General features: G+C 53.5%; 1 non-coding gene and 1 pseudogene across 1 annotated transcript; both read left to right on the forward strand.

The window, feature by feature from the left end:
• Positions 1 to 300: 300 nt before the first annotated feature.
• Positions 301 to 382, forward strand: TRNAS-CGA (transfer RNA serine (anticodon CGA)). Its single transcript has one exon. It is a non-coding gene; the product is annotated as a tRNA-Ser (tRNA).
• Positions 383 to 12,587: 12,205 nt separating this feature from the next.
• Positions 12,588 to 22,736, forward strand: part of LOC141996210 (butyrophilin subfamily 1 member A1-like) — a 660,168-nt pseudogene continuing 650,019 nt past the window's right edge.

Raw genomic sequence — 22,736 nt, forward strand, 5'->3', positions numbered from 1 at the left:
CGTGATGACCATTTAGAAACCGGTGAGGAATGAGCTGGTTTGAGGGGAGTTGATCTCGGTCCAGTTGCAGGTCAGTGAACCTCTCCCTGTCTCCATGTCCCTATCTTTAAACAATTACAGGCCCCACAGGAAGGGGTTGGTTTCATGTTTAACCACATGGCTAAGCAATGAGAACCCCAAATCCCCCTGCGCTTTGGGAGCCAGGTTTCCTGTTTGAATTCTGTGTTTCAGAGGACTTCAGGCCTGGGCACTGTGATTATTTACCAGTTTCTCGGGCCTGAGGGGGTCACGTCACTCACAGCTGTGATGGCCGAGAGGTTAAGGCATTGGACTCGAAATCCAATTGGGTTTCCCTGCGCAGGTTCAAATCCTGCTCACAGCGAGGCCTGTGTTTTAGCCACACTTGCTCACCAGGGCAATACATCTCCACCGACCCTGGGACGCTCTCCATACACTCCCCACCCCAAGTAAACCCTGTTCTGCTCCTTTCATGGGGATGCCTGGGATGGTGCCTCATGCTGTGTCCCTGCGGTCTCAGCTCCTGAGGCCTCTGCCCCTCACCCAGCACCCCCCGGCTCAGCCCCACCCCTGGGTGCTGCTCCTCTCCAGCGCGTGGAAGGAGCTGAGCACGGGCAGCCCGTATCAGAGGCCAGGGGAGGCTGAGCCTCCCCCAAAAGGACGTCCATGCGGGGGGGAAACGCTGGGGATGTGGGGCGGGTCTCCCCTCCGGAGGCCCGTGGGCCCGTGGTCAACTTTTGAGGGCCGGAAACGAAGCTCCAGAGAAGTGGGGGCCCCGCCTGCACCCCGCTCCCCTCTGCCTCTTAGCCCGATGCCCTGCTCTTGCTCTGCCTCTTCCCATCCCCCCTCCGCCTCTTCCCCCAAAACCTGCACCCCACCCCCCTCGGCCTTTTCCCCCGCGGCCCCGTCTTCTCATGCCTCTTCCTGTCCTGCTCCACCTCCTTCCCCAAGGACCCCACGGCCCCCTGCTCACCGAAGACAGAGAAAAGGGACGGGTGCCTGGCCCCATGGCCCCCCGGTAGCCTGCCTTAGGGGAAAGGGGCAGAGAGGAGCAAGCAGGGGGTGAGTGGAGTCTTGGGGGAAGAGGCGGAGAGGAGCGAGGGGCAGGTAGGGGGACCTCGGGGGCCAGAGGAGTGAACAGTGGGTGGGCGGGGCCTTGGGGGAAGAGGATGACCAGGGGCGGGGCCTCTGTGGCAGGGCCATGCTCTAGGCGCCGGTGGCCCCCCAACTTCTCGGGGTCATCGGAAACCCAGGATGAAGGTGACACAGGGCCTGGTTCCTGTTTGGGCAAAGATTCCATCACACCTCTCCCTTCCTGGCAGTGTGAAGGGGCTGGACAGGGCATAAAGCCCTCCAGACACGGCCGGAGACAGGGAAAGGGCCGTCAATGCGGAAGAGAATCGGGCCCAGAGTTAGACAAGGGGTGCAGAGAATATTCTGGATTCTGGTCATTGCACTTCGCCCTTGCTCGAAATGCTTCCTGTATTTTCTCCATTTCACTCCCTGACTCTCGATCTCTGCCCCTTTCCCCGTTTCGTCCTCAGAATTAGCACGTTCAGCCAGTTAATCGCAGCAATCCCGCCATAACGCAGCAGCCTGAAATCTCAGCTCTCCCCCGCCCCTCGCACGAGACCTGCTGCCAGCTGAACTGGAGAAAGAATGGGGAACGTCTCTGGCGAAGGGTGTGAAACAGACCCCCGGAAAAGGTGAGTTTTCACAGGGATTTCCTCAAATTAGGAGAAACTTGGGGTCCCAGTTAGTGCCCAGAAAACCCTTCAGGGATCAAACAAACCAGAGGCCCAGCCCACCCCGATCTGGGCTCCACGTGGGAGTGAGCAGGGGGCTGCTGAGACACACACAGACTGCTGGGCACGCATGGACTGTGGCTGGGGAGAGGGCTGCCAGACCTCCCTAGGGTGACCAGACAGCAAGTGTGAAAAATCGGGACAGGGGTGGGAGGTAATCGGAGCCTATATAAGAAAAAGACCCAAAAATCGGGACTGTCCCTCTAAAATCGGGACCTCTGGCCACCCTAGACCTCGCCCACAGACTGCCACTGAGGGAGGAGGGGGCAGATGCACAGACCTGCAGTGACCACACGGATTGTGAGGTTTGCTCCCCTCCTGTCTCCAGTGGGGCTGAGGTTTCTCCCTGAGCCTGCTGAGCCCTGTGGCCCTTCCCAGCCACGCCCGTGGGAGCAGAAAACACCGAGAGACCAGGCCGGGGAGGTCATATGGTTTATTGGACCAGCTTCTGTTGGGGAGAGAGACCAGGGCCTGAGGACGAGCTCTGCGGAGCTCGAAGGCTGGTCTCTCCCCAGCAGAAGTTGGAGAATGAAAGAGATCCCCTCCCTGCCTTGTCTCTCTAATCTCCTGGCACCGACCTTGCAAACAGAGAACTCTGAGGCAGTTCAGTGCTTCCAACCGAGCACCAGGAGCCCGTATGTAACACGGACGTTGCATTCATTCAAACAGTGCCTAGCGCAGCTGGGGGACGGGCTTCAAGCTGCTGCCAGCCACAGCCCCTTCTGTGCCCCAAACCGGGGGCGACTGCACCTACCGGCCAGACCTCTCTGTTCCAGAACGGAGGTGCCCTTTGGTCTCAGCCCGGCGCTCTCAAACAACCACAGCAGCTCCAGTCACCAGGTCCCCTCTTGGCGCAGTGGGAGCGGGCAGCAGGACAGAGCAGGCAGGCCACCGAGGGGGAACTGTACTCCGGGAAGCCGTGACTCTGTCAAGGATTTAGGTGTCATACCGGGCGAGCCGCTCAACATCCGCTCCCGGTGCGATGCTGTGGGGAACAGGGCCAAAGCCATCGGTGATGACGGGGGGATTTTCTTGGTTTTTCAATGGTTTGCATGCCACGTGTGGGACTCAGTTTCCCTGGGTGCTGTTTGTTTAACGAGGTGGCACTGGTGGGAGAGGTAGTTTGTTGTTACAGAGGACCAGCGGTGATCTCGCCTGTCAGTTGGGCCCTCAGGCAAAGGCCTGGAGAATGGATACCCCAGCGACTGGTGAGCGGGAGGCCCAGCTTGGAAGTCACAGCCAGGTCGGGCCAGTAGTAGGACAATGGGCTGAGGAGAGAAGACCCGGTGACTGCTTCCAGCCTGGGGGAAAGAAAAGAGGGAGGAGAGGAGAGGCTGAGATAGAGGAGACCCAGGCAGCCTGTTCACCTGGGACAGAAGACAAAGGACACAGGCTTGTGGGAAGCTGATATCGGACGCTTAGCTGGAAGGAGGGGGCTTCTGGACTGGGGAGAGAAAACAGCCAGAGCCCACACAGGTGCAGGAGAGACCTAGATGGACTGTGCTGAGGGAGGTTAGGCCTGAGGCCCTGAGAGTTTGCTGTGCTGTGTTCAGATGCTCAATAAACCCCTCTCTTTTACGCTGGCTGAGAGTCACGGCAGTCTCAGGATCGGGGTTGCGTTCTTCCCTCTGGGAGTAGAGGCCCCAGGGGTCCAGAGTGAGGGGACTCCCTGAGGGGGCCCACGGCAGACAGGCATGCTCAAGGCTCAGAGAAGAGGGGTTCCAGGAGGTGGAAGGGCCTACGGCTTAACCCTCGAGAGAGTGGATCTCCGAGAAGGGCTGTCACACTGAAGGAGGTTCCTCCCAAGGACTGTACGAGGCTGAGAGAGAGCACAAGTCCTGTGAGTCCGTGACGCCATCCATGGATAGATAAACAGAGGATGGAACGGGAGGTGATTCAGCAGTGGGGAGACTGACACTGGAATACCGCATCCTGTTCTGGTGTCCACATTTCAAAAATAACGTTAAAAAAAACTGGAGAGGGTGCAGAAAAGAGCCATATTTGAGGGATGGAGAAGACTTATAAGGAGGGATTGAAAAACTCAGTCTGTTTAGTTTTCAAAAAGATGGAGAGGTGAGCTGATGGCAGCCTGCAGTGCCTTCGCTGAGAGAAAACACCAAGTATTTAAAGGGCTCTTTAGTCTTGCAAAGAAAGGCAGAACAAGAACCAATGGCTGGAAGCAGAAATCAGAAAAATTCTCCTGAGAACAAGGCAGAGATTTGTAAGAGGGAGGGCGACTCATCACTGGAACAAACTGCCAAGAGAAGTGATGGATTCTCCATCTCTTGATGTCTTCCAGTGAAGACTAGATGCCTTTCGGGAAGGTGCTTTCATCAAAAAGCAGCTCTTGTGATACACGGGAGGGCTGGGAGATACAGGGCGTCATATTAGATGCTCCAATGGTCCCTTCTGGCCTTAAGTCGACTAATTTATGAAAAACTGGTGTTTTATTGTATAGCCGGCTCCATCCCCCGACTCACCAGTCATTGAGTGCGGAGATCCGGGGGCAACAACTCCAAGCTCCACAGAGGCTGGGCAGGGGCAGGACATCAGCTTGGAGGGGAGGGGAGGGGGGGCAGTGACATCACAAAGGCCTTTTGCAGGACCTCAGCCCATTGGGCAAAGGTGGTGGGGAGGGGGTGACCTCACAGACAGACCCCGACATCAGCGGGGCAGGGCCGAGGTGCAGGGCCAGGACAGTCGCTGAGACCCCCCCGGCTTTGCAGCCGCACGTCTCCTTCGCTCGAGGACGGGGAGAGAATTAGGATTCACGTCATGAGCATGAGGAGGAGCCTCTGTGGAGTTTCTCCTTTTCCACCACTGATTGTGCCAGAAAACGAACTTCCCTTGACAAGGTCGGAGGCTGCGAGAGGTTTGGAACCTGTTGGGTCTGATGCACCTGCTGCAGGCAGAATTCTCGGCACAGAAAACACTGGCTTAAGGGGGCAGAATGTGATTTCCTACCGAGCACTTTGACGCTTGGAATCACTGGGGACCTTGGGGTTTATCCTTTTTGGTTTCCCTTTTCCTCTTTCCTCCCTCCTTTCTCCTCTTCTCTTGCTTCTTTTTTCCCTGTTTCCCTCTCTCTACCAAGGAGGGGTGAATGTGGAGGGTGGGCGGGGAGGGGGTTGCTCTCATCGCGGGAGGTCCTCACAAAGAGGTGGGTCTGGATCTGAGAGCGATCCGCTCTGATGGTGACCTGGGCCGTCCTGTGGGACCTCTGGTGAGACCTCTCAGCCGCCCGCCCCTCAGCGTCTCAGTGCTGGTTGGCCAAGCGGGGGGCTATCGACAGCGAGGAGACTCAGGTCCTTTTGGTCTCGTTTTAAATCAGGCAAATAAGTCATAATCAATGCAATGTATGGGATTAATCTTGCTGCTTCAGGGGTGGAAGGAGGCACGGTCTTGGGGGAAGGGGTGGAGTGGGGCGGGGTCTGTGGCGGAGGGTGGGTTTGCCCCGGGCCCACACCTCCCTCGTGACGGCCTTGGCAGCAGTATTGATCCCACCCCGTGGCAGAGCCGGGCTGGAGCCAGGTACGGCCGGGGCAGGGGAGGGCAGGGCAGGGGGTGGGGGAAAGCTGGGCGGGCGGGAGCCAGGGGAGGTACCTCTCTCCAAGCCAGACCTCGTAACCTGAGATCCAGAGAGGGGTGGGGCTCAGGACACACCCCTCCCATCGGCCTTTCCCGTTGGTTAGCGTCGGTGTGGAGATGCCTCGCACGCTGGGTTTTGTGGGTCCTACTTTCAGGCACCTCCTTCTTCCTGTAAGCGGGGGAATAGTCCCGCTCTTGTGGGGAACTTTCCGAGCTTCTGCACGACCCCGGTGAAGTGGGCTAGCGAAAGGATCTGAGTCCTCGCTCCCACTTCCTTTACCCAGTGGCCTCCCTGCCCTCGAGGACTCCCCTTCCGCTCTCCTGTCTGGCAGAGTCCTCGTAACCCCAACAAGGCTGGGCGCAGGAGTCCTGGGGGGCTCGACCCCCAACCCTGCGGTAGTCACCTAGGACAGGGGCTAGGGTGTCCCCACTCCGGGGTACTCTCTGCACTGGGCACTTCTCTGACCCACTGACCACTACATACAATTTAAAGCAAATGCAAGTTATTTAATCAACAATTAATTTTAAAAAGAATAAGGGAAAATGGGAAAGGTGAAAGGAAACACATCACCCCGCTCTGTGGCAGGGAACATCACAAACAGCGTCTCTGGAACGTCAGGGCAGTTCACAGCCTGCTCCTTGTAGGTCCCAGGCCCCTTCTCTGGCCCTGGCCGTGCTGCAGAGATGCTGTGGGTTGGACACTCGCTCTGGTGGTGGCCACATGCTCTCAGGCTCGAAGTGGCAGGACCCTTCTGCCCAGTGTCGCCCCCGCCCTGTCGGGGTTACGATCCAAGCCTGGCCTGCAGAGCCTCTGGGCTGAGACGTCTCCCTGTGCGGGGCCCGCTTCCCAGGGTCCCCCTCGCTCTCCCCAGCTGCTCACCGCACCCAGCTCCGGACGGCTCCCGCCCCAGCCCCACCACTCCGTCTCTGCCCGGCTGCTGCTCTGCCTCCCGCTCCCTGGGCTGCTTCTCTGGCCCCTCGGGCTCTGGTTGCTCGCAGGACAGGTCTGCTCTCTCTGGGCTGCTTTACTGGTCCCTCTGGATCGGCACAGCTCTTCCCCCCAGCTCAGCTCGGGCCCCTGCTTTCTCCTTAGCTCGGCCCCACTCTGTCTGTCTGACCCAGGCAAATCCAGCTCACATGGAGGACGGGACTCCCCTGGCCTCCTGACTCCCTCATTAGCCTGCCCGCCCTGTCATTCAGGCTGACCTGGAGCGTTGGCCTCTCCCCATTGTTCCTGGGGACTATCAGTCTCAGGGTCCTGGTTTCCCATCGACCCTTCCCCCTTTTAGGACTGGGAGCTAGCCAACCAAAACACCCCCACTGACTGTTAGTAAGGGGGCAACAGTCCCCTTACATTTAGGCCATAGCTGGGGGGGTTGAGGATCGGCAGCATCTCAGCGTCAGATTTAGGTAGCTAAAGTGAAAGTAGCAGCCAAGCCCACCTCAATATTTTTGTGGAGCTAGCCCCTGGTGCCTAACCTGTTTTGAACAACCCACTAGGCCCCCATCTGTGTTGTCAGGTGCCCGATCCCAGACCTACATTATTTTAAACAGATGCTTTTGAAAAACATACCAAAAGTCTAACAGGCTCTAAAAATCAGCTGAATACATTTCGGGCCTACAAGCACTAAAATACCTTCCTCAAACCAGTGTATGGGGCTTTGAACGGTATCACGACATGGCAGGGGCTGACAGTCAGTGCTAACTGTGTGAAGACCCATTTTTCATGATTCTTACTAAAGCCAGTCAGCAAATGTCGTCTAGGAGTAAGTGCTGTAATTATGGGGAAGAAAAATCTGCATTTTTCACACCTAACAGAAGTGGAATAACTGCATTCAAAAATAAAACAATGAAAAACTTGAAAGGCCACAAGCCCACTCAGTCCTACTACTTGTTCAGCCAGTCGCTCAGACAAACAGGTTTGTTGACATTTGCAGGAGCTCGTGTTGCCCACTTCTCGTTTACAGTGTCACCTAAAAGGGAGACCAGGCATTCACAGGGCACTGTTGTAGCTGGCATCGCAGGATAGTGACAGCCCAGATGTGCTGAAGAATCATACGTCCCTTCGCGTTTCAACCACCATTCCAGAGGTCATGCGTCCGTGTTGATGACAGATTGAGATGTCACCAGCGGAAGGTTGATTTTCTTGTTCGGTGGTTTGGATCTTGTCGTTTCCACATTGGAGTGTTGCTCTTTTCAGACTTCTGAAAGCATGCGCCACACCTCATCCCGCTCAAATTTTGGAGTCCAATTTCAGACTCTTAATTCTTGGGTCAAGTCCTGTGGCTATCTTTAGAAATCTCACATTGGTCCTTCTTCGCCTTTTGTCAGATCTGCAGTGAAAGTGTTCTTAAAACGAACACCACGTGTTGGGTCATCATCCGAGATGGCTAGGATATGAAATCTGTGGCAGAGTGCAGGAAAAACAGAGCAGGAGACAGACAATTCTCCCCCAAGGAGCTGAGTCACCGATTTAATTAACACATTACTTTTTTTTAACGAGTGTCATCAGCATGGAAGCATGTCCTCTGGAATGGTGGCAAAGGCATGCAGGGGCATACGAATGTTTAGCATCCCTGGCACATAACTACCATGCAATGCTGGCTGCAAAAGTGCCATGCGAACGCCTCTTCTCAACGTCCGGTGGCCTTGTAGGCGCTAAACCTTTACACTGTTTTCCTTTTGAGTGCAGTTCTGGAACAAAACAAAAAATCTACATTTGTAAGTTGCCAGGAGCTCCTGCTCCCTCCATGGCCCCGCCCCTGCCCCCCCTCTTTCCCTCAAGGCCCTGCCCCCCAGCCAAGCTGGAAGCCGGAGCAGGGCTGGGGAGCCACAGACCCCCCGTGTGCCCAGGCTGGGCGGGCCTGAGAACAGCCCCCAGCCCATATCCCTATCCTCCATCCCCCGGCCCAGGGCAGGTGGAGGGTCTGAAGCTCCCCACAGCTGTCTGCACGGCTCTTCCCCCGACCTGGTTCCAGACGGGGCCAGGGCCTCAGAGCCACAGCTGGGTTATGGTAAGAGGCCCCCCGGGCAGCTGGTGACTCAGGAGGGTGCTCGAACCATGGGGCTATGCTGATGTGAGGCGTTCTCTGTCTCTCCAGTTAAAGCTGCGCTGGAGACACAGGCCTGGACGCTGGTCAGTGCTGTAACCCCCCGGCAAGCGGGTCCTACTCATGTTTATGTTCCCTCTCTCAGGCTCTGGCCCAGATCACTCTTTGAAGGAGAGGGAGAGAGCACAAGAAAACACACGCATGAGACTGACGCTATCGGAGGGTGGTTAGCGTACCCACCCACAAGGTGGGAGACCAGAGTCCAGTCCCCCTGCTCCAATTCAGCTTTAATTATTGATCCAGAGGGCAACAGCTTCACTAGGACAGACTGACGGGGCCTCACAGCACAGTATCCCATAGCTTAGTGCTCAGAGCACGCTCCTGAAAAGAGCGGATCCCTGTCCAAATCCCTTCTCACCCTCAGGCAGAGGGGGGCTGTCACCTGGGTCGCTCACGTCCCAGGTGAGTGCTCTAACCAGGGGGCTACAAAGGTGGGAGGGACATGTCGTTTCCCCTGGCTTCTTGCAAACCCAGCAGATGCGGGTATCCCCAAAGAGGGTTCCTGGCTGTGGCTGGCACCTCCCATTGTCAGCATAGGCAGGTCCATGCGTAGCGTGCTGGCTTTTGTGAGTCACATTCCAGGGTTGTGTTTACGCTTCACTTTTATCAGTACAACTTTTGTGTCGGTCAAGAGTTTGAAAAAAACACACCCTGGGCCAACGAAAGTTTTACTGACGAAAAGCGCCTAAATCTTTCTGAACCTAGCCCTAAGTCTAGGAGCAAAGAGGACCAGGGAATTGTAGACTCACGTTTTAGTGGGTTTCTCTCACCAACTGAACGTCAGATTGTGATGGGCGGGGGCTGTTTGTCAAAGGGGGCCACGCTCATAGATCCAGTGTGAAGGTCGCACACTTCCTCACACAGAGGTAGTGGGTATCGAAGGCCGGGAAAGGCTGAGCCTCCCCAAACAGCCTTGCATGGCCCCACTGACGCTCCACCCCCAGGCCTCTTCCTGCTTCCTGGTGCTGTGCTGTGGGGGGCTCTTCCCCCCATGGCCAGGGCCCCAGGCTGGGGCTAGTGGGGGCCGGCCTGTGCTCTGGTGCTGGTGGGGGGGCATGCTGCCTGCCCTCCCACCCGGCACTCCGGGGCTGAGGGGGTGCTCTGGGGCTAAGGGGAGGTGCCCACCTGGTGCTCCGGGGCTGGAGGAGGGGGACCATGTTGCCTGCCCAACTGCCCGTGCTCTGGGACTGGGGTAGGGGGGCCACGCCACCCACCCCACTGCCTGGTGCTCCGGGGCTGTGGGAGCAGGGCTGCGCCACCCGCCTGGCTCTCTGGGGCTGGGGGCACTCAGGCAGCCCGGGGGTGGGGGGAGGTGGTGGTGGCCGTGCAGGGTGGGGCTCTGGGCTCTGGTGGGAGGGGAAGAGCCTGAGGCAGAAGGGATGGGCCAGGCCAGGGGCTAGCGTCCCCAAGCGCAGGTTCCACCCGCCCCCCATGCCGTCACACACGTGTCTGGACTCCCTGTGGGATCAAATAATTGCAGCAGTGGGGTCTCAGGATCCCTGGCAGGGCTGAGCAAATATCAGCCCGCAGGCAGGGTAGAACAAGCAGTCTGTAGCCTCCGAGCCTCCTGCCCGTGGCCGACAGTAACAGTTCGGGTTCCTGACCTTCTGGGCTGGGCAGAACAAATAGTCAGTTCATCGCCCCCGGGGGGGCAAAACAAACAAACAAACAGTCTGTGGCCCCTGAGCATCCTGGCTGGAGGAGGCAACCACCGTTGGGGTTCTGGCCCTCTGGGCCGGGCAGAACAAACAGTAGCCAAACCTAGCGGGAAGTGGGGGAGTGGCAGGGTCACCCGGGCCCATCCAGCTCCACCGGGTGCCGACCCAGGGCCCGATGAAGCCAGGGATTTCCACGTTAAGGGATGAACCATCAGCTCCTACTACGTTCCCTGGGTCACTTCCTACCCCAGGGCGCTTCTCATACACCTCTCGGCTCGCCGCAGCTCAGCATCCCTGTCAACCTCTGCGCTTGCCTGGCCGCTCACAGTGCAGTCCGGGTCTCAGGTTCCCACTGCTTGGGGAGCCTCCGGCCTCTCTGCAGGAGCTTGCAACACACGTCCTTCCTCCTCCTCAGCCGGCCCAGGCTGGGCTGGGCCGCCTCCTTTTATCTGTCGCTTCCACTGGGAGCGGGTGCAGCAAGGCTGAGGGGACGTGGCCTTCTGAGGCCTGCAGCGACTGGTCTGTCCCTGGTGGCCTAACGAGGGGTCGTACACCCCTTCACACAGATCCTGAAAAGACCAGGAACTAAAATCGAAACTTCTCCTTATGGAGGAAGCCATCCAAGAGGCGGCTGACCTGGTCCCAAGTCTCCTTGGCCATGCGTGCCAGCGCCCCAGCCTTCTCCCTCCAGAGGGTGAACGTAGGAAAAAGACTCCAAAAAGAGATCCACGAGCCCTCCCATGAGCCCCCAACCAGCCAGAGGTGATGCCCAGCGTATGCAGTCACTTGGGCACGCCTACGCCCGGTACCCGCAGATTGCAGACACACCTAGGAAGCCTAAGGACCCGACAGGCATAGGCACCGAAGCCGTGTTACCGGCTCTCAGAGACAGGAGCACAGACCAGACCGCCTCTGGGAATCTCACTTTAGAATTGTTTAAACGTTGCGGAGCTGAGGGGCCACAGAGATGTGGTGACCTTGATCCTAATTCAACCCTGACATTGCACCAGCACTGGAGATGTTGGGTGGGTCACTGACATGTAAAATCACTGGGGCCGGGGGCTGATTTGCTCTTTGGGAGATCCTCCGAGAGCCCTCACCTATGGGCAGCACGTGACCTGCCCGTTGCAGGACCCTAGCCCTGGGCCTCTCCCATTCTGCCCAAGTCCCCGCCCCCCTCCCTGCCGGTGCCCCCCCACCATAGCCACTGGCCCCCCAGTCCCAGGACACCCCAGCCACCCCCTGCCCCGGAGCACCACCCTGAGTCCTGGCCATAGGCCGGTGCTTGTACCGGCCCCAGCTGCCCCCAGTCCCAGCCACATGCTGGCTGCCCCTGCCCAAGTCCCAGCGGAAAAGAGGGAACTGGAAGCAGGCAGGTGGGGGCTGGGGGCAGAGCATGGGCTGGGCTGGGCAGGCTGGGCTGTTTGGGGAGGCTGAGCCTCCCCTGGCCTGTGATACCTGCTGCCCATGCCCTCACCCAAGACAGGTGTGGCTGGGAGATGGCGCTGCTTTCTCCTACAGCAATAAGGGGCCATTCCTACCACGCTCAGAGGCATTGCGTGCACTCACTTGCTCTCCTTAATACCTCCTTTCTTATTTATTTATTTATATTACAGTAACTCCTAAATGGCCCAACCAAGATGCGGGCCCCATTGTGCTGTGCCCTGGACACACCAGTAGTGAGGAACCATCCTTGCCCTGGAGAGTTTACAGATTTAAAATTTTTATTAAGATGATGTTTTTTAAAAAAGTGAACGGTACAGAATTTAAGCACAGAAGTTTCAGGTTATCAGGGAATAACGTACAGATTATCAAGGGCTGCGAAGTTCGGTTTAAGATCGGGTGGCTAAGGAATACATAATCTGCAATATCCCCGACTGGGGGTAAAAGGTTAACGGGTCAAAGGACAGACATTGAGATATGAGGGCATGTTGTTCATATAATGGCTATGTTCAGGTGTGGAGTATAGTGAGTGAATACGATGATGAGGATGGATTGACCCTCATTTGATGAGATTTAACGTTCAGTGAGTTTATGGTTCCAGTTCATATGGTCCAACGGACAAAGTCTCTCGGTCCCTCTCTCATAGTTGATGCACCATGTCGCTCCAGCTCATGCCTCTTGGCACTGTCGGTGGCCGGTGATGTGTTCAGTGTAGATGTCCTATTGCAATCTAAATTACACCAGACATCTCCACAGGTGCAGCCATGGTGTGAGTGTGGTATGGACCGGCTGCTGGCCCAGTGACATCTGACCCTGCTCGGAGCCAGGCAGGCGAGACCTGTGGGGGAAATCCCTTCCCTTCTGGTGCTTGTTACCTCCTCCCCACTGCCCTGTGTCGCTGTCACCGCGTCCCACTCACTCACCATCTGGTTGGTTATTTCTCCTGTTCCCCAGACACAGCTACGATGATGGGGAAGGTTCCCTCGTTCTCTCCCGGCTCCACAGTGAGCTCCGCTCTGCCCGGCTACGTCGCTCTCTGCCTCGCTCTACAGGTTCACAGTCTGGTGTCAGGTAGGAGCTCTGGGCTCCTCGCTGGGTTTGCTGATGTTCTCTTGCTGGTCATCACCATCCACCTCGCTTCCCTGCCTTGTCTCGTAAACCACGTCTGCTTTTTGCAGGGCCAGCCCTAGACCAAATGGTGCCCTCGGCGAGGAGCGTTTCTTTATTGCCCCCCCCTTCCATTTGTTAAATTTTTGAATACTTTTCTTTTATTGTATTTGTAGCCCATTTCATGGCTTTGATGCACGATTTGCATGCATGATTTATCCCTGTCATATAAGACAATAAATGGGCATGCTAGGATCTGTACATCTGTATCTATTCATGCCTATAGAAGCAAAAAAAAAAAAAGTTTCCTCAAAGAAAATTTTTAATTGTAGGAATAACTGGAATGTATTAACATCTATACTTGAAACATTTCACTTCAAACATTCTGTTTTCCCTTTTGTCACTAACAGACACAGGACCCCAAGCCTGGCACCCCCCGAGCCTGGCGCCCACCAATCCTGGCACTCCAGGTGGTTGGCTGGGTCGCCTGCCCCTAAATCCAGCCCTGGTCTTTTGCTCTTTACACAACGACCATAAACCACAGAGCACAGCTGGGTCCTAGTGATGGTGTTTATCTATACACAATCTAGTCAGGCCTAGTTATACACACGCTGCTGCTCTGACTGGAGGCTTCTAAGACATAGAACATGGTGAGCGCCGTTACTGGGCTCACAAACTATTTAAAGGGACACTACACAATTCCGCTACACTACACCGCTGGACCATGTAAGTCACAGATCAGACTCTTCAGCCACAAACAAATCATGACTTCCCAACTCCCCAGTTATGAAATTAAAACCCACAAGTCATTCACACTGCACTAGGCACAGCCGTCTAGGGGTGAGAGTGAGGCCTTCTTCATTCTGTGCCCTCAGTGAAAGTCTTATCGTATCCCATGGCACCCCCGGGGCTGCCCCCACAGCTACACAGACATTTTGGTTCCCTCCTGCTGTGGTTTCCATTCTGCTAATTTAAGCAGCTCTCTTTGTCGCTCTGGATGCTGAGTCTCTGCCCAGAGACCCCCCCCTTTCTGTTCAGTTCCACAATGGCTGGTTCTCTGCCCCCTGCACTTTTCTATCTGCCTCCTTCTCCCTCTTCATTATCTGACTTCTGACTTTACCTGAACAGTGGCAATGATCTCTTTTCACATCCTGCTGGCCCTTACACCATCCTTACAGCAGTCAGGGAGGGCACTGCACTGGAGCAGCATGAAAAGTCCTTGGTGTGTCAGAGAACCAGCCCCCCATCCCCATTACCCATTATACCCAAGGTGCTTGTGAGAAGTGTTCAGCCCTGTTCAGCGATGATAGGGACAGTGTATAACATTCACCTGTGAACTCTGGGTGACAGATATGGCAACCACATGCCGTATTTGGGGACTATCAAATTAACATCATGAATATTCTGTCTATTCTGCACCCTCTCCCTAGATAGTATCTGTGATGGGTTCGGTCACAGAGACCCCCTGGAGACTGTCACTTGATGCTCTGGGGTACCACAGAGAACAACCCTCCTGCCAGAACGGGTGCCCCTCCACTCTTGTCTTGCTGAGCCAGACGCTCCAATTGAGCTCCAGCCCAGACTCAGAGGTTGGGCCACGCCCCTCTGCAGTTCGCAGAAACTGAGATTCACTCAGCCGTGGGGCTTCTCAGTTAACAGGGACTTTCCCAGCGCCCAGTGTTCAGCCTTTCTGGGAGCCTGAACCCCAAATAAATCCGTTTTACTCTGTATAAAGTTTATACAGGGTAAACTCATAAAATGTTCACCCTCTATATCACTGAAAGAGAGACGTGCACAACTGTTTTTCCCCCAGGTAACAATTACTTGCACTGGGTTTATTAATAAACAAAAGCGATTTTATTAAGTATAAAAAGTAGGATTTAAGTGGTTTTAAGTAATAACAGACAGAACAAAGTAAATCATAAAGCAAGATAAACCAAAACACGCATGGCTCAGCTTAATACACTAAGAAATCAGTTACAGATGATAACTTCTCACCCTCGATGTTATTTCAAGTAAAATGCTTCCCAGGTCAGTTGCCTTTTCTGACCTGGGTCCAGCCTGTTCTCTCCCACCCCTGTAGTCACAGTTCTTTTGTTTCCAGATACTTTCAGGTATCTCCTTGGGGTGGGGAGGCCATCTCTTAAGCCAGATGAAGACCCTCATTGTTTACTTCCCCCGCCTTATATAGAATTTCCCTAAGGCGGGGAAACCCTTGTTTGGAATCCCACCCCCACTCTGGAAAAGTACCAGCTTCAAGATGGATTTCAGTATCAGGTGACATGGTCACATGTCTGTGTAAGACCCCAGTCTCCATTCCTCCCAGGTTGCCTGACCCATACACAGGAAGGCTTTAAGGTAAACCAGGCCATTTACAGCCAATTGTCCTGTCAATGGCAGTCACCAAGTTCCCGATGCCCCATTGACGGCCCTCACCTGGTCTGACTACACCAGTAATACAAGTTCATACCTCATATTTCTATAAGAACGATAGATGCATACAAATAGGAAAATCAAATGCAGCACATTATAACTTTGTCAGTGATATGTTACAAGAGACCTTTTGCATAAAGCACATTCCAGCTATGTCATTTTCAGATTCATAAGCCTATTTTCATAAAGCATACGGAGTGGAACTTCACAGTATCGATCCGTTCTATATGTATCTTTGTGGGCTCCAGATTGTAATCTACTCTGTGGGGGAGGATTACCCCATCTCCTGCAGGATATACAAATGATGGGGCGTAATTTCTTGTGGGACAGATAACAGCTCCAGAGAAGTACCAGCCCAGGCAGTGAAACTAGTTCAGAGCAGGTTCCAGAAACCAAAGAGAATGAAGATTTTTGGTATGAAAAGCTGATTTAAGCTAACCAGAAGCCTGGGATCTTGGGCTACAAACTGAGAGAAACCCTTAGAGAAAGGTTTGACAGAGAGTCTGTCCCCATGTGCCAGATGAGAATGCTTTGCGATAAGTGTAAGATGTTTGATTGGTTTGTGGTAACTTTTCTCTCTCGGGCTTTTGTCCATAAATGTTCCCTGCTTTGGAAAACCTGTTTGGTTACTGGTAACCGCTTGCACACACTGTTCATAGCCCTGGGATGGAAAGCAAAGCATAGGTGGTGGACTTTGGTCAGACCTGGAGGGAAAACCTGCAAGCCTTAAACCCCAGTGGAGAGAGAGGGCCATGGGTCCCTGCCCAGAGAGAGGTGACAGCTGGAGGCCTGAGACCTAAGGGACAATCCTTAAGGAGACCCCAGAGGGAGTCAAAGATGCAGCTACCCCAAGCATGTGACTCTCTGCACTTATAGACATGCCTAGGGCACTGCATGGAGACGGGGTGTTCACTTCTAATGCAGGACGCTCTTTTATTTTGTCTTACTGCTGAATTAATGCCACCTTCAGCCCCCTGTCAATTTAATTTCTATTTTCATTGCATTTTTCTCAGCACAGTTCACAGTAACTGGACCTGCCCATCCAATCACCGCTTCCTTAGGTGGGGAGGCCATCCTGCCCTGCCACCTTTCCCCCAGGATGGATGCTCAGAGCATGGAGGTGAGATGGTTCAGGTCCCCGTACTCTGCAGTTGTGCATCTGTACCACGATGGGCAGGATCAGTGTGGGGAGCAGATGCCAGAATATCAAGGAAGGACTGAGCTCTGAAAAGACCACATCACCGATGGGAGTGTTTCCCTGAGAATACGCGATATCCAACCCTCCGACGATGGACAGTACAAGTGTTTTTTTCAGTCTAGAGTGGCTTATGAAGACGCTTTATTGGAACTACAGGTGGCAGGTCAGTAACTTGTTGTGATACTTTGATGTCTTCAATAGGGTCATAAGTGGATCAAAGATTCATTGTGAGATGACACCTGATTTATCTCATTACAGAGGGGCAGCAGCTCTGCTCTGGTGAAGGTTTATTCTAGTTGACTGTTTTTTCTAAGGGCTCTAAAATCCACACAAATACTCAGATTGTCTCGAAGAGTGTTGTGACTCTTTGGAGTCTGGGGTAGCATTCATGGGTTACATTTACTGGGTTAATAAAATACACAAATACGCCTAAAAAGTTGGGTGATATGAATATGTTGTGTTTATTACAACTCTCTTGTGCACCCCTGGGGCCAAACAATAGCTGATCCTCCTCACGCTAATGTCTGGCCTCATGTCTGGCACTCACAGGGTAACCGTGGTTGATATACAGGGTCCTGTAGCCCACCGCCTGCCACTGGGGCTTGGCTGCCCATGGGTGCACCCACTAATTTTTCTCCATGGGTGCTCCAGCCCCGCAGCACCCACGGAGTCGGCGCCTACGCCCCTGTCCTCTCCCTCTCTCCACCCTCCTCCCTCTGGAACACCCAGCCCTTCCTCTGCCTGAGGCAGGTGTTAAAGGGGCTTCTCTAAGCCCAAGGGGATTACAAATATGTTTCTAAAATTACCTTTGCAAGTGAAAGTGGTGGAAGAGTTTAGCCTCCCTGCCCATCAGTTCAACTGTGCACAGCTCCTTCCAGTGGTTCTTATTCAACCCTTCAGACCTGCCGCGAAGTGTCTGTGGCGAGAGGCACGGTCTGTGTTCATCAACGGGAAAGCCAGTCCCTTGTCCCTGCTCAGGAGCTGGCAGAATTATGGGGCCGCTCACCCAGCCTCACTGGAGAATGTGAAGCAGGTGCACATATGCTAGACCAGCAATACGTGAGAGGCAGGGTTACCTGGTGGATAGAGCCGTCGACTGAGCGTCAAGGGACAGGGTTCCAGTCTTTCCTTTGCTACTGAGCTGTGCAAGAATTTGGGCAAGTCTCTGTGCCTCTGTTTCCTCGCTCACCCTTTCTCCATCATGCCTGTTGAGACTGTAAACTCTTCAGCGCAGACTGTCTCCTAGGATGTGTGCATGACGCCCAGCCCGCTGGGGACCCAGTCTCAGCTGGGACCTCTAATTGCTTCTGTAAGACAAACAATCATAGCCCACAGCTCTGGCACACTCGTACGTGTGTTTTTAGTCATTTCCATGTGCCTCTGGAGACATGTGGGGCCAGTGTGAATGGCACGGGAGGAGGCTCTTGTCAGCAGGATTTGGTCACTGAGGCACTCCCCTGGGCAGTTGCCCGGCTCCCGCCCGGCCAAGGCATGGGGAGGCTGGGACTTTGCAGCTGGCCAGTGAGTTCCTGACTCACCTTCCTCAGGGTGGGCTATTGCTTAAGGGCTGCAGGTCGGAGAGGGATTTTTCAGAGTGGCCACCAGAGTGGCTGCACACACTTAGGCCACCAAAAAAATTATTGTGAGAACCCCTGCTAGCCTGTGCTTTTCTGGTGAAGACTCCCGAGTGGAAATGGCACCAGACACCCATCCCTTCTTTGTCTCTCCTGGGCGGTTGTTTTCCCTTTCTCGGATGGTCTGTATGCAATTTCCAAGCAACCTAAGGGCCTCTCTGCCCACAGACTGACCCCGCAATAAAGAAATCCATTTGAATTCACAAGACACTTGCTTCAAATTAAGATAATTTTATTTCAGTTCAGCTCATCAGTAATAAAAAATCCCCAGTGTGACCTTATCAAGTGTTTGCGACAGCCCCCATCTCTCCCCCGACCCAGCCCTGCCCCTTCCACCCGAGGCCTCATCCCCTCTGTGCTCAATGGAGCCCGGCTCACATTGTGGGCTTGGCCCCTGCCCTGTGCCCCCAGCCCCCTTCCATTGTGGCCACTGGTCCCTGCCCCAGGTTAGCCCCCTCCTCCCCCCGACCCCGAGAACCAGGAGGCCCGGCAGTGCAGCTCCAGGCTTTCCAAGCTGGAGTGCCAATGTAATGGCAAAAACAGCAACCAGCAAATTTTCCTACCCCTGGTGCTCCGGGGCCGGGAGGGCTGGAGTAGGAAAATTTGCTGGCTGTTGTTTTTGCCATTACACTGGGCAGTGTGGCCACAGCCCTCCTGGCCCCAAAGCACCAGGCTGTCGACCAGTACATTGGGAGGGCCCAAGGGACCAGCCCTCCCGGCCACGGAGCACCACACGGCCCTGGAGTGTGGGGAGGCCAGACAGCGTGGCCGCAGCCCTCCTGGCCCCAAAGCACTGGGCTGTTGGGCAGCAAGGCCCCTGCCTTCCCGGCCCCGGTGTGCCAGGACTCCGAAGCCGGGCAGAGCAGCCCCAGCTCCCCTGGCCCCAGAGCATCAGCAGGCTGGCAGCCCCGGAAGAGCCGGACACCTGCAGAGTGAGAAGCCGGACGGGGAGAAGGGGCGGAGTGTGGATGGGCCACATCCTGGCTGTTTGGGAAGGCTCAGCTTTCCCTGCCACCCATGGTTTGTGTTTCTGTTTTGGTGAGTGTATTTCCTGGCTCTGAGAGGTATCAGTTTTCTGCTACCCATTTCAGCATTCTGGAAGGATACAAGGCCCTGCCAAGGCAACCTGAATTCCCCTGTAATAAAGTTTTTTATTAGTGAATTATTTAAGGCTTGTTTACACATACACATACACTGGTTTCAATGAACTAGTGAAGAGTTTTTCAAACTGGGTCCGTGGACCCCCAGGTACTCCAGGGGGTGCACGGACCCCACTGATCAACTCCTTCCCTTCCTCCCTCAACACCGCCTCCTCCCTCCCAGTGCTTCCTGTGTGCTGGGGAACAGCTGTTCAGTGGTGTGCAGCAGGGCCTGGGAGGGAGAGGAAGGAGCAGAGACGGGGTGTGCTCAGGGGAGGGGATAGAAAGAGGTGGGGAAGAGGAGGGGCAGGGGTGGAGCAGGGGCAGGAAGAGGTGGGGCGAGGATGGGGTCTTGGGGGAAGGGGTGGAGTGAGAGCAGGGCCTGGTGCTGAGCGGGTTGGGCTAGGGGGTTTGCTGAAAATTTGAAATCAAAATGGGGGTCCTTAGGTTGCTAAAATTTGAGAACTGCTGAACTAGGGCAAACATCCAGGTGGACCCTCTGAAACGAGTTTGGAAATGGCTTATATTGATTTAGTTTAAGTCTTGATTTAAGGGATTTGCACTTGATTAACTAAACCAGGTTAACTAAACTGGAGAAAGTTTGTGCATAGAACAGCACTGACATTAACATTAATTCTACTCTATATCAAATAGGAATCTGGCCAAATTAGGTGACCAGCTGCACTCGTGGACTCACATTCAATTATTAGTTTGATAGGAAATGGCTTTTGATAACAGTGTAATAAAGCTTTTGGCTCATTACTGGGTTATCACAAATTTATTTATTTCTTCTGTAGGTTTGGGCTCCGATCCTGATATCTCTGTAGAGGGACATCAGGATGGAGGGATCCAGGTGGTGTGTCGATCATCTGGATGGTACCCAGAGCCTGAGGCTCAGTGGAGAGATCTCCAGGGGAAGCTCTTACCATCAGCCTCTGAAAAAATATCCCAAGAGGCCGGTGGCCTGTTTCAAACAGAGATTGCCATTGTTCTAACAGAAGAGTCCAACCATAAAGTGTCCTGCTGTGTCAGGAACCCCCGACTCGACCAGGAGAGAGAGTCAGCGATTTCCATAGCAGGTCAGTGCCCGGCCGTGCCGCACATGGCTGGACTGAGATGCCACAGACATGGGCAGAAAGTATTTATCATTGTGTCTCCTATTTATTGGCCTGGACCTTCAACATGTTGAGCACTTCTTGGAAACATCTGAATAAGCTTAGTTCTCTTTGGATATGTCTACACGGCAATTCAAAACCCATGGCTGGCCCATGCCAGCTGACTCAGGCTTGTGGAGCTTGGGCTAAGGGGCTGTTAAATTGCAGTGTAGACATTTGGGCCTGGGCTAGAGACTGAGCTCTAGGGCCCTGCAAGGTGGAAGTTGTGCCTGCTGCCTTAGGGAGCAGCCCCTCTCTGTTTTGGGTTCTTGGGTGTTAAGATTCTGGATTCTAAAAAACAAAACATTGTGTTACGCTGCAAGCTTCAGGCAAGAGTATTTCGGTTTGTATCTGACTTCTCTCTGTGCTGGAACATCGCAGTTCTCAAGGGGGTGATGAAGAGAATTCTTATTTAAAAACAAAAAGTCTCCAGAACCGAGCCTGGCAGCTACAGCCTAACTTCAGTACCAGACAAATTGGTTGATACTATGGTAAAGAACAGAAGTACCAGACACATAGGTGAACATGATTTGTTGGGGGAAAAGTCAATGTGGCATTTGTAGAGGGAAATCATGCTGCATTAATCTATTAGAATTTTTTGAAGGGGGTCAACAAACATGTGGAGAAGGGTGATCCAGTACGTGCAGGGTACCTTGACTTTCAGAAAGCCTTTGGCAAGGCCCCTCACCAAAGGCTCTTAAGCAAAGTAAGCTGCTATGGGATAAGAGGGAAGGTGCTTTCATGGATCAGTACCTGCTTAAAAGACAGGACACAAAGAGTAGGAATAGATGGTCAGTTTTCAGAAAGAAGAGAGGTAAATCGTGATGTCCTTCAGGAATCTGTACTGGGACCAGTGTTGCTCAACATACTAATAAAAGGTCTGAAAAAGAGGTAAACAATGAGATGGTAAAACTTGCAGATGATACAAAATTACTCAAGATAGTTAAGTCCAAAACAGACTGTGAAGAATTATGAAGGGATCTCAAAAAACTGGGGAACAAAGTGGCAGATGAAATTCGATGTGGATAAATGCAAAGTGATGCACATTGGAAAACATAATCCCAACTAGACATATAAAATGATCAGGCCTTACTTACCTGTTTCTACTCAAGAAAGAGATCTTGGACTCATTGTGGATAGTTCTCTGAAAACATCCACTCAATGTGCAGTGGTATTAATAAAAGCTAACAGAATGTTAGGAACTATTAGAAAGGGGGTAGATCATAAGACAGTAAATATCATAATAAATTTATATAAACCCATGGTACGCTCATATCTTGAATACCGTAGGCAGTTCTGGTTGCCCCATCTCAGAAAAGCTATATTAGAAATGGAAAGGTGCAGAGAATGGCAACAAAAATGTTTAAGGGCCTGGAACAGCTTCACTCTGAGGAGAAATTAAAATGACTGGGACTTTTCAGCTTGGGAAAGAGACGGCTAAGGGGGGATAGGGCAGAGGTCTATAAAATTGTGACGGGTGTGGAGAAAGTGAACAAGGAAGTGTTACTTACCCCTTCACATAATACAAGAACCAGGGAATGAAATTAATAGGCAGCAGGTTTAAAGCAAACAAAAAGAAATATTTCTTCACACAACGCACAGTCAACCTGTGGAGCTCATTGCCATCTAGTGAAGGCCAAAAGTATAACTGGTTTCAGAAAAGAAGCAGGTGTGTTCATGGAGGACGGGTCCACCAATGGCTACTAGCCAAGATGGGCAGGGATTTGGCCCCTTGCTCTGGGTGTCCTTAAACCTCTGACTGCCAGAAGCTGGGTGTGGGTGACAGGGGATGGATCACTTGATTATTGCCCTGTTCTGTTCATTCCCTCTGCAGCATCTGGCTTTGGCCACTGTCAGAAGACAGGATACTGGGCTCCACGGAACATTTGTTTGACCCAGTCTGGCTGTTCTAATATTCTTATGTACGTATTTGTTCCCAAGTCAATAACACTTTCTCTTGCAGAGCTGTTTTTCCCAAGAGTCGATGCCTGGACTGTGGTTCTGGGGGTGATCCTGGCTCTCCTGGTGGTTCTCATTGCCCTGGCCAGTTACTGCTTCTGGAGGCAACACAGAGAGAAAGGTAAAGTGACAAGAGGGGAGAAAATAAATAAATGAATTAATTTATAATGTATCAGAACCCCGCAGAAGGGGAAATTTATTTTATGTGCTTTGGCCTATGAAAAACCATAGGGAGCCCCAGGATAGAAATGAGGGTGGTGTGCGTGCAAGTCACCGTATGCTAGAAGACGGTGCTCTGGAGATGACATCACTGCAGCACCCATGTGGACTAGCCCTGACTTACCTCAGGGGCTGCTTTGGCACCAGAGCAGCCCAGGATCCGGCGGATGCCAGGAATGTTAAAAGTCACAGTGACGTTGCACGCTGTATGATTTTATGAAAATATGCTAATGAGTATGAATATAATGTAACTGGAATATGCTTCATGCAA

This window comes from Natator depressus, chromosome 11, assembly GCF_965152275.1.
Source record: "Natator depressus isolate rNatDep1 chromosome 11, rNatDep2.hap1, whole genome shotgun sequence".
Lineage (NCBI taxonomy): Eukaryota > Metazoa > Chordata > Testudines > Cheloniidae > Natator > Natator depressus.